General features: G+C 37.8%; 1 protein-coding gene across 6 annotated transcripts in view; it reads right to left on the bottom strand.

Annotated features, from left to right (window-relative positions):
- Ranbp16 (Ran-binding protein 16) overlaps positions 1–12,355 on the bottom strand; it is a 105,015-nt gene that overhangs the window by 21,718 nt on the left and 70,942 nt on the right. The window lies entirely within an intron of this gene.

The following is a 12,355-nucleotide window of genomic DNA, read 5'->3' as shown; positions in this document are numbered from 1 at the left end:
TATTTATTTTTGTATTTTATTAAAAAAATCCAGCAATGAGTTGCATAACTTTCTTAGCTGTTATGAGATTTTTGTTATAAAACTTTTTATATTATAAATTATTATAAAATGGCAGAAAGCTTAATTTTGAGGGTAGTGACAAGTTTTATAAAAAAATTGTAAATGCTAATAATAATAAAAAAATCATTAAGTCTCCCCTCTTGAGATATACTATCTCAAGAGGGGAGACTTAGTTATAATAATAATAATAATAAAAAAATCATTATCTCCCTACCCTCTTCACTTTTAACCACCAAAATTTAATAGCATCAATGCTCCTTATATACAAGCTACCATGCCAAATTTCATTTCTCAATCTTCATCTTATCCTGAGATATTAAATGAAACAGATACTAACACACAAACACACAGCCAAGGAATTTTTTTTCTATTTTCTGACTTTTTTGGGTTCTGGGGTCCCAAATTTAGAGATTTGAAAAAAATCCAGAAGATCAAATCTGACACAATTCCAATACTTTCCCTTGTTATATATACATAACACCTGGGAAAGTAAAATATAACAAGTCAAAAAGTTGATTTAAAAAGCAAGAGAAGTTAGATAAAAGAAAATAATACTTAAAAATAAATAATACTTTTATCTAATTTCACATAATTTAAATATCTGAATTTTGTAAAAAAACATTTCAGTAGGATAACAATATTTTAACTATAACTTGTTAAATTAAACTAATTAATAAATGCTTGTTAATTTGTTAATTAATTTCCCAATGCAAAAAATAACAAAATATGTGATTCTTAGAGAAAAATCTTTAAATTTTATAAAGTTATAATTCAATTTTATACTAATTGTTCTTTTTCTAGATTTGATATTGTCTCCTCAATTACAAATGTATTTTCTTTAAGTTTCAGTATTTATGAAATTTAAGATATAACTGATATTTTAAAAAATTAAATAATGTAACTAAAGTGTTAAAAATAATATTAAATCATCAATTAAAACTCTCATAAATTTAAAAAATGTTGTTACAAAATAGATTTTAATTAATCAATTGTTTTTTTTTGTTTGGAAAAATGGTACTATGAGTGGCAATAAGAATAGATAAAAAAAAAAAAAAAAAAAAAAAACCAAAAATTCTTACTGGAACTAAAATAATTAATATAAACAACACCTTTAACAATCCAGCAATAAATATTTAATGTGATAATAATGTTTTCGATTATCTTAAATAGCCATCTTCATTTAAACAAACTCAAACCGAAAGAATGAAATACAAACAATACAAACATTCAAAAGTTCAAATTAAATTTCAATGTCAAAACGCAGTCGCATATTAGAAAGCATTAAAATGTGCATGTGCTGTAAATAGTAATAATAATAATAATAATAATAATAGCTCTCCCGGGTCACCACCTGGTCGTGGTGGGAGAGCCCAGTAATTTTACTGATCCATAGGGCAATGCAGGCTGGAGCACAAGCTCCTGGTAGGGACACCCATGCCAGTAAGGTCTATGGGGAGAAATGAAGCTAAGAGTGACCACACACCCACATTCTGTGGAGATACGTATTATGGTAGTAACCAGTTCCAAATGTGATACCGGCTCGGACGTCGCCCGAATTAACAAGGTCCGCGTTCGTGGGTTAGGCAGAGGCTCACGTTCGAAAAATAGGCCACAGTCTCCCTTGGTTACCGGTGGCGAAAGCAGCACCGGCCCAAGCATGGCTACTGCAATGCCCTCAACAGATGTGAGGAACCAACCCAGCCTTCGTGTTTCTGTGGCAATGCATCCACAGACCACAAAGGCTGGAAAACCACGCCAACGGATGAAATGGACAGTAGAAACGAACGAGTCTATCATCCGTACTTATTACACCATCACAAAACTCGAAACAAACATGACAGCATACAGACAACAACTATACCATAGATTCACACAACAGTATCCTCATCTCACTGTCACCGAACAAAGGGTTGTTGATCAAAAAAGAACAATTATACACAACAACCTTATTCCACAAACAACACTTGAACTTTTCAAACAACAGGTTGCTGATCAAATACATCAACAGACAGAAACATCTAACATTAATGAAGATCATGTAACCTGTCAGGATAATCCAGTAACAAGCATTGATAATAACACACATACAACAATTAGCACTAATGATACTACAGACACTTCCTCATCCATCACTGATAACATAGACATGGATTTAGTTAATACGCTCTCACTTATATTTCAGGAAACACTCACTAAATATACAGGCACAGATCCCACACAACGACCACGAATACCAAAAATCAACACGTCGAAAGAAAGTAGGAAAAACACTAAATTATGTAAACACTCACTTACTACCACACTACATTCATTCAATTTCTACACTCGCAGACATTCATACATTAGTTTATGCTGGGGCAGTCACAGTAGTGACACACCATGGACTGAAAGTACAATCACAGACAAATACACAGAAAACACAATTCTATCACAAGCCTGCCTGGCAGAGAAGAATAGAAACACAAATAAATGACATTAGACAGCAATTAGGCAGGCTGACACAATACACTAAAAACAACATAACACCCAAATTAAGGAAACAGCTCAAAAACATTTTCAAGAAAATAAAAACACACACAAAACATGAACATCACAACACACGCATTACAGAATACATTGATACACTAAAACAAAAACTTGCTGCCAAAGCATGTAGACTCAAACGATACAAAACATGTACACTACGAAAACAACAAAATAAACTATTTACAAACAATGAAAAACTCTTTTACAGACAAATTAAAAACAAAGCAAACACTGATACACAGCACAGTGGCACACCAACAGAAGAAGAACTCACAACATATTGGTCTTCTCTTTGGTCCAGTGCTGTCACGCACAATGCTGAAGCAGGCTGGATCGAGGAGGAGAACAAAAACTTACACAACATACCAACTATGCCCTGTGTTGAAATAAGCATACGTGATTTCCAATACACTGTTAACAGAACACACAACTGGAAGACACCTGGTGTAGACAACATTCACAATTTCTGGTACAAAAAGTTTACATCACTGCACCAGGAACTAGCTAAACACCTAACACACATCATCATCAATCCACAAGACATGCCAAATTTTCTTACTCAGGGCATCACCTACATGAAACCTAAAAACAACAATACCACAGACCCCACACAATACAGACCAATTACATGTCTTCCAACACTCTACAAATTATTGACATCCTGTATTGCAAACAAAATATACAAACATGTTGAAGAACACAACATTCTAACAGAACAACAAAAAGGTTGCCGTAGAAATCACAGGGATGCAAAGAACAGTTACTCATAGATTCAGTCATTCTACGGCAAGCACACAAACAACACAGAAACATACACATGGCATATATAGACTACAGAAAAGCATTCGACAGTGTTCCACACAGTTGGCTGCTACATATTCTACACATGTACAAAATACATCCATCACTCATTGCATTCTTTCAAAACACTATGCAGCACTGGAGAACAACACTACATCTCAGGGTTAGTAACACTTCCATACAAACAAACCAAATTTTTATTAGGCGAGGAATTTTTCAAGGAGATTCCTTGAGTCCTCTCTGGTTCTGCCTAGCCTTGAATCCATTATCCAACATGTTAAACAACACACAATATGGCTACAATATCAGGCATGAAAAAACAACACAGTATACACTGTCACATCTCATGTACATGGATGACATAAAACTTTATGCATCCACACAAAAACAACTTCATCAACTCCTACAAATCACACATTCATACACCAAGGACATACAAATGGAATTTGGCCTAGATAAATGCAAAACACTTCACATAGAAAAAGGAATCCTGAAGAAAGAAGATTTTGCACTTGGAAATGGAGACGTTATTGAATCCATGGAAGAGGGCGAGTTCTACAAGTATTTAGGATTCCAACAGGCCAAACTAACAGAACATGCACAAATAAAGCAAAGATTAATTAAAGAATACCAATGTCGCGTCAGGCCCATCCTAGTCTCGTGTAATGATTAATTAGCTTTCGTAAATCTCACCTGACCGTCTTGTTCGTACGCCAGGTTCCCTGTCGTATGTCCAATCAAGCAAAAAGTCCACTAAATCTGTCTTTAGATTTTATTCACACAAAACAAAAATCAACTATTTACATTAATTCGGTTACAAGAGCATTCCACTATGTTCCCGCGCCTTTTGGAACTTAACAACTTTTTTCTTGGTGTTGCCAACTCTCGACAAAAACCAAATTCCCGCCATCTAGTGGGATGAACGGGTCATCCTCCCACCCTTGATTTTGTCAGTCAAAATCAAAATTAAATTAAATTTAAATACAACAAACACATATAGTACTAATTGAATGAGTTCGAATCAGTCTACAAATCCAGCCGATTGGGAGCCTTTAAGGGTCTGCCCCTTTTTGAGACTCGAGAATTCTCAGATGAGGTGGTCACATCACTCCCTGTAGCGGCAGAGATCATTCGGGACCGATGATAGGTCCTCTCGCAATCGTTTTCAGTAGAGTCTACAGTCTTGCCACGAAATTCGTTTCGCATAACATACTTTTCATCCACCGAAGAGATTTCCAAGGGATACAGTCTCCTAACAGGACGGATGAGAAATCCAACCTGTGTTTTTATTTTGGCTACTCTTACCAATCCATCTTTACCTGGATAGATCTCGACAACTTTCGCCAGAGGCCAATCAAGTCGCTTTTGGTTGTCATGCCCAACCAAGACGATATCTCCCACAGCAATTACTTTAGCGCCCTTGGCTACCCCCTTCGGGTTTTGCAATTGCCCCAGGTACTCAATTCGAAATCTATTTCGTAAATCTTTTCTCAACTTGCATAAATAACGGAATCTCTTCCCAAGATTTACCTTTTCCAAGTGGTTTAAATCGGGAAGTCCAGTTTCCTTTATCCCTTGCAGAAACATATTAGGAGTCAACGGGATTAAATCTTCAGTATCTTCTGAGAGTGTAGTAAGTGGTCGAGAGTTCATCAAACCCTCTACCTCACAGATAATTGTGTAGAGCTCTTCGTATGTTAACGAGGCTCGTCCCAAAATTCTCCTCATAATCTGCTTTACACACCCTACCAACCTTTCCCACCAGCCACCCCACCAAGGCGAAGCTGGGGGAATGAACTTCCAGATAATGCTCTGAACAAGAATTTCATCTTTAATCTTCGTAAGTTCAGCCTCAGAGAAAATTTTGGCAGCACCGACAAAATTTGTACCGTTATCACTATAAATGACAGAAGGGCGTCCTCTTCTTGCCACAAATCGTCTGAATGTTTGCAGGAACGCCTTCGTTGAAAGAGACGTCAACAACTCGAGATGTACAGCCCTGTACACTGCACAAGTATACAGGACAATCCAACACTTCTGCTTATCCCTCAAGTACAGTGGACCAGCTAGATCAACGCCAGTAACCTCGAATGGCGCAGCATCTCTTATGCGATCCACAGGCAATGGCGGAGATTCAGGGTGGGCTGGAGACACAACAAATCTTCGACACCTAGAACATCGCAGTGTGATAAGCCGAATGTATTTTCTGCACCTCAGTATCCAGTATTTCTCGCGCAGATGATTCATTAAAATTTGAACACCAGCGTGGTTTAATTCTCTGTGTTTCCATTCTATCAATTTCTGTACAATATAGTGATTCCCAGGCAAGATAATGGGTAATCGGAAATCTTCACTATCTTTACTTCTGAATACGAGAGTTTTCACTCTCAAAAGACCTTCCTTGTCTATCACTGGGTGCAATTTTCGTAAACGGTTATCTATCCCCTTTGGAAATTCTTCTCTTTGAATCAGTTTCAGCAATACTAATTCAGCGTGCTTTATTTCCTTTACTGTGAGCCCCCCAGACATTCGAAGGGGTCGTCCTTTGAGATTTGAGGTAAACCGGTATATCCAAGCCGTTACTCGTAATATTTTCCAGTAAGTAGAATAATTCTCATAAAACTTTTCTGCTTTCTCTACATCCAGCGCAGAAATCACAGATTTTTTTCTTTCAGAGCTCACTATCTCCATGTCAGGCATTTCCTTCTGCCGAGGCCATTCTTCTACCGGTAAGCTTGTAAATTGAAGTGTCTCCCACCAGCGAGATTCGGCTAAAGTTCTTGCATTACAACCCCGAGATGGGAGATCTGCAGGGTTTAAGTATCCTGGAACGTGATTCCAGTCATCTGGACTACTTAAAGATCTAATTTCGTTTACTCTATTCATAACAAATGTAGCCCAGCATTCCTGATTCTTGATCCAATACAACGCATTCATGGAGTCAGTCCAATAAAGTGTTGATAATCGTTCAAGTGGGAAGTCCCCTTTAATAGTGTTCATCATTCTGACACCCAATAAACAGGCTAGAAGTTCAAGCCTTGAGATCGATACAGACCCTAAAGGTGCAACACGCGCACGAGCCTGTATCAACAGCCACTTTATGTTGCAGGTATCTGGCTGTCTGAGATAAATACAAGCGGCATAGGAGTACTGTGATGCATCACAAAATATATAAAATGAGAGTGGGACAGCTGTATTGTAGCTATTTACTATCCTTCTAGGAATTTTCACCTCCTTTAAAAATTTTAATTCTTTTATCCACTTTAGCAATCTTCTTTCTAAATCGTGCGGTAATGGGGTGTCCCAAGCTAACTTTCTTTTCCAACACTCTTGCATCAGAAGTTTTGGTATTAACGTCACTGGAGAAAGGAATCCAATTGGATCAAAAAGTTGACTCGCCAATGACAGAACCACTCTTTTTGTTAAAATTTCATCGTTAGGTACCCTAAGGTTTGCATCACAGTATAAAACGTCCTCTGAAATATTCCAATTCAATCCTAGCACACTGACTATTTCATCGGGCTGGATTTCCAAAGTTCCCAATGTCCTTTCATCGCCGTCGCAAACCGGTGACGTTTCTGTTTGTATACCATTGTATACCCAACCTCTTAAATCAAAGCATGCTAAACGCATGATTTCTCTAGACTGTCTCATAAAATTCACCAGCTCCTCTTTGGACTGACAACTCGTAACGCAGTTATCAACGTACATCGATTTCTTGAGTTTTAAAGCTGTTTCTTGCAGATGATCTGGAACATGGTTTAAGTGATAATTTAGAGTGGCTCCCAGGAGAAATGGACTCGAGTTTACTCCAAACACTACCCTGCGATGTCTGAAAACCTTTAATTTTCCAGGGTCGCCACCCTCCCACCACAAGAATCTGAGAAAGTTGCGATCCGCTTCACTTATTTCTATCTGCAAAAAAGCCTTTCGAATGTCAGCTATTACTCCGTATTCAAATAATCGAAATTTATTTAGAATACTGGGTATCAATTCAATGTAGTTAGGACCCTTTGCTAAACAATCGTTTAAAGAGACGTTGCCTCTTTCCTTAGCGGAGGCGTCGAAGACTGGACGAATCTTCGTCGTGGAATGCTCTTTGATGACCGCTCTGTGTGGAAGGTAATGGCAGTTAATCTCATTCGTTTTGACGTCTTTTACTTCTTCGATTATTTGTTCTTCAAGCCATTGCTTGAAGACTCCCTCGTAGGCATCGACCAGGTTCTTATTCTGTAGAGTCTTCACTGTAGATTTTAATCTTCGCTCGGCCAGAACCCTATTATCAGGCAGAGCTTGACAACCTTCTATCCAAGGCAAGGACACCATGTACCGACCATCGCTATCTCTCTTCAGCGTCTTTTCAAAATGTTCGATAGACGCTTGTTCCAGTTCCTTCTTTGATTGTTTTTCGGCAGGGTCCTTTATTCCAAGAATATCTAATTCCCAAAGATCAGGAATTCGCAAATCTCCAATTAACATCGAAGTGACAATCAAGTTTTCGGTTGGCTCGGAATGCTCCTTCGTGCGTCCTAAGATCGTCCAACCGAGTTTCGTTTCAATAGCAGTTAAACCTGATTTGAGTGTCCGGAGTCCTCCTGTCATTAGTTTGCCAGCGACATCCGCTCCTATGAGCAATTCAATGGGACCTTGACAATCGCTCAAGGATATCCCCATATTTGACAATTCATCCTGACACAGTTCCTGTGTAACTGGGGGCGTGGTCAGACAAATGGTCGATTGGTCCAAGACATCAAAATTACAACGATATTTATCGTCTACGCACGAGAGGTGTACCTTGTACACATCGTGTTCACAAATATCCGTACATGAACCTCCAAACAACGAATGTTTCAAATTTTCCTTTCTCATTGGTTGGTAACCGACTCTTTCTGCAGTGCTCTTCAAGATATAGGATCTCTGGGAGGCAGTATCAATAATTGCACGGATTTTGAGACACCTTTCCTCTCCCCTCAGAATCACAACCAAAGTCTGTAGCAAGACACGTGGAGTTGATGACACATTAGCCAATGCCTGCTCACATACTGGGGAGGCGCCGTCACCTTCACCAACAGAAGCATTGTTGGGAGATACCTTTCGGCTATTCCTACAGAGAAGAACGTGATGCGGTTTGCCACAAACTGTACAACTACACTTTGCTCTACATGAAGAAGATATGTGATTCAGTTTTAAGCATTTAAAACAAGCTCCTCGCTTTATAAGGATTTGTTTCCTTTGATCTAAAGTCAAATTTTCCGCCTTCCTGCACTCAGCGCTAGCATGGGATTTCTCACAGAATACACACTGCTGATCCCTGAATGGTTTCTCTTGAGCAGAAGTCAAAAGTTCCATACCAGTTGGAACAGTCTTGTTATAGGGAGAAGCAGCCTTAATTTTACTTTGTACTACCTTCTTGGTTTTGTTCTGAAAGCCAAACCCACTTGTGGCTAAGGAAATTTTCTCCTCGCTTTCAATTTCGTTACGCAAAAACTGCATCAGAGTTTCTAATTTGTTGAAATTCTCTCTTCCAGACTTGAGTAGCATCGAATTTAGGTGTCTTTCCCAAATTCTCAAGAGGTCGGTCGGTAAGCTAGATTCAACTAAAGGGTAGAGCATTGAAGCACACTTATCCGTAGTAACACCAAGCATTTTAAGGGATCGTAGTTGTGTCTCGATACGATCATAAAGTTTCACAATTGGCAATTTGTGCTCTTGCCCCAATGCGTTATTCAGTACTAGACTCAGGAGCTCTCTCACGTAAACCTCGATGAGCACATCTTCTCTTCCGAAACGCGAATTTAAACACTCAATTGCTTGCGAGTAATGCTCGGCTGTCACGGGGAACGATTCAATTACTTCCCTGGCCCTTGAGCCCTTCAGAGTCGACTGAATGAGGTATTGAAATTTATCCAAATCCGAAATATTGGGATCTTCATGTATTTTCTTAAATAGTCCCCAAAAGGAAAGATAATTTTTCAAATTGCCATCAAATTTTTGCAATTCAATCTTTGGTAACTTAAAATTTCCCTTGGAATAGCCAGTTTTGCCTTCGCTTCGTGTTTCACCCAGCTCCGACGTATTCAAACGACGCTCTAGTCTTTTTTTCAAGTCTACGAATATACCATTGTAATTCTCAACACCCTCAATTTCTTCATCCAACATCTGTTGAGAACACTTCTCATCCTTTTGTAACTTATCTAATATTTCTTTATCGATGGTTTCTATTTTAGAATATTTTTCCTGTAACTGGGCCAAAAATCCAGCACATGAATCAAAATCTTCAACCTTCGACGTCAGAAATTCCTGCACCCTATCAGTGAACTTTGTGAAAGCACCTCGGTAGGATCCACGTAATCTGATTGAGGGCTCCATGACGTGAATCTTATTAATTAACCCAAAGAACAAACGCAGACAAGATAGACATAGAGAAAAGCTCGATCCAAGCTCAAATAGAAATAATGCAGAGATGTATTTCCACTAAGTCCTCCAATCAGTACTCATTTTCCGCAGTTAAATAAATACTTCTAAACGTAAACAATGTTCGTACAACAATTGTAGAATGTTTATAAATGAAATCAGTTAGAACCTGACGTCCCTGTTCGGACGCCATTATGTCGCATCAGGCCCATCCTAGTCTCGTGTAATGATTAATTAATTTTCGTAACTCTCACCTGACTGTCTTGTTCGTACGCCAGGTTCCCTGTCGTATGTCCAATCAAGCAAAAAGTCCACTAAATCTGTCTTTAGATTTTATTCACACAAAACAAAAATCAACTATTTATATTAATTCGGTTATAACAGCATTCCACTATGTTCCCACGCCTTTTTGGAACTTAACTTTTTTCTTGGTGTTGCCAACTCTCGACAAAAACCAAATTCCCGTCATCTAGTGGGATGAACGGGGTCAACCAAAGTAGGTTAAATGCTATTCTCAAAACAGAGTTAAATGCAAAACACACAGTTAAAGCAATAAACACATATGTCATCCCAGTACTCACATATTCTTTTGGAGTTATACATTGGACTCACACAGATCTTGAGCAACTCCAAAGGAAAACAAGAACAACACTTACTAAGCATAAACAACATCATCCTAAATCCGCCACAGAAAGATTAATCCTTCCACGTAAAGATGGCGGGCGTGGCCTGATTGACATACTTAACCTTCACTACAAACAAATACAGTCACTGCGAGAGTTTTTCTACAAAAAACAAGAAATATCACAATTACATAAAGCAGTAACTCTAGCAGACTCGAATAACACACCATTAAACTTACACTCACATCATATGGACACAACACAACATATAAAAAGCATAGACACCATTAAGCAATCGTGGGCTCGAAAGGCACTCCATGGCAGACATCCTTATGATCTGGCCCATGATTTTGTTGACAAAACTGCGTCAAACAGCTGGTTAGCTCGGGGATGCCTCTTTGGGGAGACGGAAGGATTCATGATTGCCATACAGGATCAGGTCATAAATACTAAAAACTACAGAAAACACATACTCAAAGATGCAACACTCACAAATGACACACGCAGAAAATGTCACATCATGCCAGAAACTATACAACACATCACCTCTGGTTGCAAGCTCTTGGCACAGACAGATTATTTACACAGACATAATCAAGTAGCAAATATAATACACCAAGAGCTTGCAAGGAAACACAAATTAGTAGACATCCACGAACCATATTACAAATACATTCCACAGACAGTATTGGAAAACAACACGCACAAGATGTACTACGACAGAGCCATAATCACAGATAAAACAATTTACCACAACAGACCAGACATCACACTCATTGACAAACACAATAAAATCACATACATTATAGACATATCCATTCCAAACACTCACAATATACAAAATGCATGCACTGAAAAAATTAGCAAGTACACAGAACTCGCCCAGGAAATAAGGCATCTGTGGAGGATGGATAGGGTGCTTATTGTACCTGTTGTTCTCTCCTCTACAGGCGTCATACCACACACACTACACAAAAGCCTGGGCACATTACAATTGAATAGAAACACATACATCACACTATATACCACTATATTGGAATACATGTCCACTATATTGGCCACTATATTGAATACATGTCATATTGTGAGAAAATTCCTGAATACAGACACACACACTGATACACTTCTTTAATTTCTGTTTTGGTTACTATGCCTTGACTTTGGTCCGGCATAGTACACAGCCACCGGTGTTAACCGAGTATCTCTCACTTAACCCAACATAATAATAATAAAACACAACAAAAATATTGCTGCAATATAGGCAAATTACAAGATAACCATTATGCGTTACGGTAAAATGATTTCCGTGCAGTTGATAAACCATTCGCATCTCTGTGGTTAATAGCGCGGGTTGTATTAACCACAGAGATGCGAATGGTTTATCCACCACATGGAAATCATTTTACTGTAACGCGTAATGATTATCTTGTAATATGCCTATATTGCGGCAATATTTTTGTTGTGTTTTTTTATTATTATTATTATTACTATTTACAGCACATGCGCATTTTAATGCTTTCTAATATGCGACTGCATTTTGACTTTGAAATTTAATTTGAACTTTTGAATGTTTGTATTGCTTGTATTCCATTCTTTCAGTTTGAGTTTGTTTAACTGAAGATGGCTATTTAAGATAGTTGAAAACATTATTATCACATTAAATATTTATTGCTGGATTGTTAAAGGTGTTGTTTATATTGATAAATAAAAATTTATTACATATATAATAATATTGTGTGTGGAGTTTTTATTTATGAATTATTCTTGTAACAGTAATTTTTTCTTAAAAATTTTATTACTTCATAGATTTTCCTACAGTGAATGACATATTATAATCTAGAAAATAAGAAAATATGGTATCATTAATTTCATATGTTTATTTCTTCTGTTTTGGATATTATTTTTTACTTGCATTACATTTTTCCATTGTT

Source organism: Centruroides vittatus, unplaced genomic scaffold (assembly GCF_030686945.1).
Source record: "Centruroides vittatus isolate TY-2023 unplaced genomic scaffold, ASM3068694v2 contig_474, whole genome shotgun sequence".
Taxonomy (NCBI): Eukaryota; Metazoa; Arthropoda; class Arachnida; order Scorpiones; family Buthidae; genus Centruroides; species Centruroides vittatus.
Note: the sequence above shows the minus strand (reverse complement) of the source record. Positions and strands in the feature narration are given on the sequence as shown.